General features: G+C 39.1%; 1 non-coding gene across 1 annotated transcript; it reads left to right on the top strand.

The window, feature by feature from the left end:
* Positions 1–5,681: 5,681 nt before the first annotated feature.
* Positions 5,682–5,788, top strand: LOC148543746 (small nucleolar RNA R71). The gene has a single exon (XR_015900378.1). It is a non-coding gene; the product is annotated as a small nucleolar RNA R71 (small nucleolar RNA).
* The last annotated feature ends 1,497 nt before the right edge of the window (positions 5,789–7,285 follow it).

Genomic DNA, 7,285 nt, shown 5'->3' with positions numbered 1-7,285 from the left:
GAGTTGTGGAAAGTGTGGAATACAATTCCGTGCACACCATATACCACCACTTACTGTTATTTCACTTTATTGCCAAAAAGGAACTCTTCCACTTCTTGTTCAAACATTTCTTTTATTGAAATTGAAAAGACTCAGGGAACAAAACAAGCATTTAAACTGGTGAAAGTGAAAACACACACACCTAGGCTAGCATACTTATTGCAAAATTAAACACACGGAATGCAAGATGACTAAAACTACAAATTGACTATTAATATGGGCACATTCAGACTTCCAATTTAGAGCATTTCAAAGCAGATGAATTAAGTAACAATACAACCTCTTAGTGGTGCCTTCTAGTTGCTTCCTCTCTGCTATCACCATCTGTGGCTTTAGTGTCCTTCTTTTTTGTCCTTTGATGATAATGCATAGTTCTTCCAAGGGTTGATTGAATTCCTGCAAAAGCTACTGAAAGCTGCTTGTTTCCCAAGCACTTGAGAGATGGTTAGCATGCATGTATGCTTGTGATTTTCTGAACTTAACTTAGTGTGGGAATACCAATCTAAGTTCCTTGCCTACTTCTACATGAAGCAGAGTAAATATATGCGTGAATCATTAAGTACTTTTTATTAAGAAAGTAAACTATGAACCATAAAACAACTATGAACTAGATAACAAACTAGAAACTAGAAACTAGAAAACAACAATTTTTGAGTAATTTCTCTGATTGTTTGGAGCTGATAACTAGTTATGCTGAGGGTGCAATGTGTTCTTTAATGAAAACCATGGTGGAACACCAAACTTAGATTTACATACTCACCCTTGAATTTCTTTGGTGTACAACACCAAACTTAGCTCCTAGCAATGCAGAGAAATCTCCTTACTCTCTTATTGACAAGCTATGAAAAGAGAATTACCTTTGGTTGGGTTGCCTCCCAACAAGCGCTCTTTTAATGTCAGTAGCTTGACGACTAACTCTCTCAGTCGAGTCTGTATTTTGTCTTAGTCCTTTCCTTCATATCACCCAAGTAGTGCTTGAGCCTTTGTCCATTTACAGTGAAGGTCTCCTGTGATTTTTCTTCCATGATTTCTATATGTCCATAAGGGAAAACCTTGGTGATAAGAAAAGGGCCAGACCACTTTGATCTTAATTTCCCAGGAAAAAGTTTCAATATGGAGTTGTAAAGTAGCACTTTCTATCCTTCCTCAAAGCTTCTTGGTGCCATCTTGAGGTCGTGTTTTTTCTTTGCCTTTTCCTTGTACATTTTGGCATTTTCATAGGATTGGGATATGAATTCTTCCAATTCTTGCAGTTGCAAGAGCCTCCTTTCACCAGCAGCTTCACTATCAAAATTCAATAACTTGAGAGCCCAGAATGCTTTGTGTTCAAGCTCTAATGGCAGGTGACAAGCCTTACAATATACCAGTTGATATGGAGACATCCCAATTGGTGTCTTAAAGGCGGTCCTGTATGCCCAAAGAGCATCATCCAACTTTTTTGACCAGTTTTTTCTTAAAGCTCCCACCGTCTTTTCTAGAATTCTTTTTAGCTCTCTGTTGGATACCTCTGTCTGGTCACTTGTTTGGGGGTGATAGGGTGTGGCAACCTTGTGCTTCACCCTATATCTCAGGAGGAGGGTCTCTAATAGCCTGTTGCAAAAATGACTTTCTCCATCACTGATGAGTGCTCTGGAAACTCCAACCCGACTAAAGATATTCTTCCTGAGGAAGTTCAAGACCACCTTGTTGTCATTTGTAGGAGTTACAATGGCTTCCACCCATTTGGACACATAGTCCACTGCCACCAAAATGTAATTGTTTGAGTATGAGATTGGGAATGGTCCCATGAAATCAATCCCCCAAACGTCAAACAGCTCAAGTTCCAAGATGAATTGTTGTGGCATCTCATTTTTCTTGGGCAGATTTCCATCCCGCTGCCATTCATTACAGTTCTTCACTAACTCTCGTGCATCTTTGAAGATGGTGGGCCAAAAGAATCCGCACTGCAAGACTTTTACTGCAGTTCTTTCTCCTCTAAAATGGCCCCCATAGCAAGAACCATGACAATTCCATAAGACTTCCCTTCCTACCTCCTCTGAAATACATCTTCTGAGCAATCCATCTGAGCATTTTTTTAATAAGTATGGCTCATCCCAAATGAAATACTTTGCATCATTGATGAGTTTCCTCTTTTGATGCTTGTTGATCATTGAAGGAAATTCTCCAGTAGCCTTAAAATTAGCAATGTCTGCGAACTAGGGTGCCTTATGAACCAGCATTAATTGCTCATCAGGGAAGAATTCATTAACACTTGATTTGTGGGTGCTACCTTCTTCACAGGGGATTCTGGACAAATGATCTGCTACTTTGTTCTCCACTCCCTTCTTGTCTTTAATCTCAATGTTAAGTTCCTGCAATAGCAAAATTCACCTTATCAGTCTTGGTTTTGACTCTTGTTTTGCAAGTAAATATTTTAGTGCTGCATGATCAGTAAAAACAATCACTTTAGATCTAATGAGATAAGATCTAAATTTGTCAAATGCAAACACTATTGCCAGTAGTTCCTTCTCAGTAGTGGTATAATTCCTTTGAGTTTCATTCAAAACCTTGCTGGCATAATATATAACATGCACTAAATTGCCTTTCCTCTGTCCAAGTACTGCCCCAACAGCAAAGTCTGATGCATCACACATCAGTTCAAAAGGCAAATTCCAATCAGGTGGGGCAATGATAGGTGCTGAGGAAAGCTCTCTTTTTAGTGTTTCAAATACTAGTGTGCATTTTTGATCAAATAGAAAAGGTGTATCAGAGACTAATAGGTTGCTCAAAGGCTTTGCAATTTTGGAAAAATCTCTGATAAACCTTCTGTAGAAACCAGCATGGCCTAAAAAACTCCTAATTTCCTTGACATTACTAGGTGGAGGTAATTTCTCAATTAATTCCACCTTAGCTTTGTCTACTTCTATGCCTTTTTCTAAAATTTTATGGCCAAGCACAATCCCCTCTGTTACCATAAAATGACATTTCTCCCAGTTTAGAACTAGGTTTGTCTCTTGGCACCTTTTTAACACTAAGGAAAGATGATTAAGGCAATTGAGAAAGGAATCTCCAAAAACCAAAAAATCATCTATGAAGACTTCAATGAATTTTTCAATCATGTCTGAGAAGATAGACAACATGCATCTTTGGAAAGTTGTAGGGGCATTGCACAATCCAAAAGGCATGCACCTGTAAGCAAAAACTCCATATGGACAGGTGAATGATGTTTTTTCTTGATCTCTAGGATCAACCACTATTTGATTATAACCCGAATATCCATCAAGAAAATAGTAATATGCATGTCCTGTCAATCTCTCCAGCATCTGGTCCATAAAAGGGAGTGGAAAATGATCCTTTCTAGTTGCCTCATTGAGTTTCCTATAGTCAATGCACATCCTCTAGCCTGTTACTGTTCTTGTGGGTATGAGTTCGTTCTTCTCATTGGGTACAACTGTGATCCCTCCTTTCTTTGGAACCACATGGACAGGACTCACCCATGGGCTGTCGAAAATGGGATAAATGACTCCTGCATGCCAAAGCTTCATCACTTCTTTTTGGACCACTTCTTTCATGACAGGATTCAATCTTCTTTAGGCTTGAATGGAGGGTTTGAAATCATCTTCCAGCAAGATCTTATGCATGCATATGGATGAGCTTATCCCTTTTAAGTCAGCAAGGGTCCATCCAATGGCATCTTGGTGCTTTTGCAACACCTTGATTAATTCCTCTTCCTGTTCTTGACTAAGGGCAGAATTGATGATCACTGGGTAACTTCCATCACTTCCCAATTATGCATACTTGAGAGTAGGAGGCAGTGCTTTCAGCTCCAGTTTGGGTGCTTCTTTCTCCTTTTTCCTCCCCTCCAATGTGCTTGGAATAGACATTTTAGCTGAGTTAACATCAGCAACCTCAATATTTAACATGGAATCACCCTCTGTCAATCTTTCAAGTGCTTCTTCAAAGGTTTCTTGCACCACAGTTTCCACTGCATCTAGCCTCATACACTCTCCTAGTGATTCTGGTGGATAGCTCATGGCCTTGAATACATTGAATACCATTCTCTCATCATGTAGCCTAAGGGTTAGTTCACCCTTTTGGACATCAATGATGGCTCCAGCAGTAGCTAAAAATGGCCTCCCCAAAATTATTGAAGCCTTAACTTCTTCCTCCATATCCAATACCACAAAGTCAGCAGGGAAGATGAAGTCTCCTACTTTCACTAACAAGTCTTCTACTATTCTATGAGGGAATTTGAATGATCGATCTGCCAATTGGAGAGTCATTCTTGTTGGTTTGGCTTCCTCAATCTTCATTCTCTTCATCATTGTTAAGGACATCAAATTTATACTAGCTTCCAAGTCACATAATGCTTTTTCAACTGTTATTTCCCCTATGATGCAGGGAATTTGGAAGATTCCTGGGTTCTTCAATTTTTGAGACAGCTTGTGTTGGATGATAGCACTACATTCCTCCATTAAAACCACAGTTTCATCATTCCTCCAGCTTCTCTTGTTGGTCATCAATTCCTTTAGAAACTTAGCATAAAGTGGCATTTGTTCTAGTGCTTTTGCAAAGGGAATGTTGATCTGAAGTTTCTTGAAAATCTCCAAAAATTTGGAGAATTGGCTGTCTTTTGCATTCTTCATTAGGCGCTGAGGGTAAGGAGCCTTTGGGACATATGGCCTTAGAACTTCTTTCTCTTCTGATGGGTTGGGAACAGGTATTTGTGCTTCTTCCTTGGCATTTGAACTGCCCTCTTCCTTCTCTTCTTGAGTCTCCCTTGGAGTCTCTTTCAATTCTTTTCCACTTCTGAGGGTAATAGCTTTGCATTCCTCTTTTGAAGTTGTCCGGGTGGCATTACCTAAACTGTGCCCAGGAGCTTTCTTGGACAAGTATCCAATTTGTGCTTCAAGTTTCTGAGTAGCAGCATCTTGGTTTTGCCAATTGGATACTACTTCCTCCTGAAATTTTTTCATGTCTTTAATTTCCTTGAAAAGGTCTGCAATCATAGCTTCCATCTTGGCCATTCTGTCATCATGAAGTGGTGATGGTTGGTTGAAATTGGGGTGTTGAGAGTGGTTATTGTGGCTTTGGTATGGTAGCTGTGAATAGGTATTTTGTGTGGTCTGGTATGGTTTTTGGTTGGAGTTTTGGTGAGTGGAGTTGTTATACTGGTTTGTATTATGGGGTCTGTGGTCTTGGCCTTGGCTTTGTTGGTTCCCCCACCCAAAGTTTGGGTGGTTCCTCCAACCAGAGTTATAGGTTTTAGAATATGGATCATTAGCTTGCCTCGATGAGTTTCCAAGGTAATTAGCTTCCTCCCAGTTAACTCCTTCTTTTGTGTCCAAATCTTCTTGGGATGATGGTTGAGTATGGATAGCTGCAGCCTGATTCTTCTCCATGTGCTTGGTCAATTCAGCTAGTTGCTTAGTGATCATCTTATTCTGGGCTAAGATTGCATCCATATGGTTTAATTCCAAGACTCCCCTGTTGTTGCTCCTATCTCAGGCATAAAAATACTCATTGTTAGCCACTGTCTCTATAACATCAATGGCTTCTACATTGGTCTTCTTCTTGTTTAGGGAACCTCCAGATGAGTGGTCTACAGCTTTCCTTGATTCACTCAGCCCTTCATAAAAGATGTGAATTTGCACCCACTCATTAAACATATCAGGGGGCATTTCTTTGTCAAATCTTTGAACCTCTCCTAGGCTTCATAAAGAGTCTCACCATCCTGCTATCTAAATGTCTGCACTTCAGTTCTTAGCCTGTTTACTCTTTGTGGAGGGTAGAACCTTGTTAAGAATCTATTCATTACATCCTCCCAGGTTGTCAAGCTTTCCTTGGGGAATGATTCTAGCCATTTTGATGCTTTGTCTCTCAAAGAAAATGGAAACAATAGCAATCTATAGGTGTCAGGATGAACACCATTAGATTTAACTATGTCACATATCCTTTGGAATTTAGTGAGATGCTCATTAGGATCCTCTTGTGCACTTTCTCCAAAAGAACAGTTGTTCTGGATAAGAGTTATAAGCTGAGATTTCAATTCGAAATTATTAGCATGGATAGTTGGCCTTTGAATGGTGCTACCACAATTTTCTGGATTTGGATTGATGTAAGATCCCAGAACTCTCCTCTCTTGTCCAGCAAGGTTGGCCCCACCTCTTCTGGTATGATTATTTACCTCTCCTTCATGATGGTTTTCCATATCATCCTCCATGGTTATATCAAAGTCTTTCTCCTCTTCTTTTCCACCAACAACCCTCTTTCCTCTTGCTTCCCTTCTTAATATTAGGAAGGTTCTTTCCGGTTCACTATCAAAGGAGGTTGAAACCTCTCTTCTACCTGTCATACAATGAACAAGTACAAGAAACAGAATTTTCTTCCGGCAAGTGCACCGAATTATCGTCAAGTAAAAACTCACTGTAGAGTGAGGTCGAATCCCACAGGGATTGGTAGATTGAGCAATGTTAATTGGAGAATTATACTATTTGAGCGAAATCAGAATTTAATTGGGATTGCAGAAAGTAAATTGGCAGGAAACTTAAATTGTAAGAAAGTAAATGAACAGAAATTAAATTGCATGAAATTAAATGACAGAAACTTAAATTACAAGAAATTAAATGGGAATGGGAATTAAGCATGAAATTAATGAAGCAGAATGTAAATAGAATGGGTAGATCAGAGATGGGGTTCATTGGGTTTCAGGAGATATTCAATTCTCCGAATCAAATCATTTTCACCTCTTCCTCAATCAATGCATTCATTGACATTGCTTGGCAATCTTAGATGATTGGATCCCAATGTCTTGGCTCACTAATCTCTCTAAGCATGAACAATTGCCCAATGTCTTGATTTAATTGCTCATGGGAAGAGTTGAAGTTCGGTCACTGACTATACCACACAAATTCATAGATCAAAGTATTGGTAGGATTACATGTCACTATATCCATCCAACCCCCAATCTAATCCAATGTGAGAAAGCAATTCTAGCATGAATTCTTCATCCCTCTCTCAATGATCCGAAGAATTCCAATTATGGATAGCTTCTCTCTCAAGACAACTATCCAATGGAATTAAGACCGAAAGCTTTCTAACAAAAATCAAGAGAAAAGAAAGAAGAAGAAGATGAAAACTACTATTGATCTATTGAATTACAATAGAGCTCCCTAACCAAATGAAAGGGGTTTAGTTTTTCATAACTCTCAAAATGGAAATTCAAATTGAAACATACATTCTGGAAATTAAAAACGAAAATGAAAAG

This window comes from Arachis ipaensis, chromosome B9 (assembly GCF_059453495.1).
Source record: "Arachis ipaensis isolate K30076 ecotype BB chromosome B9, ASM5945349v1, whole genome shotgun sequence".
Lineage (NCBI taxonomy): Eukaryota > Viridiplantae > Streptophyta > Magnoliopsida > Fabales > Fabaceae > Arachis > Arachis ipaensis.
Note: the sequence above shows the minus strand (reverse complement) of the source record. Positions and strands in the feature narration are given on the sequence as shown.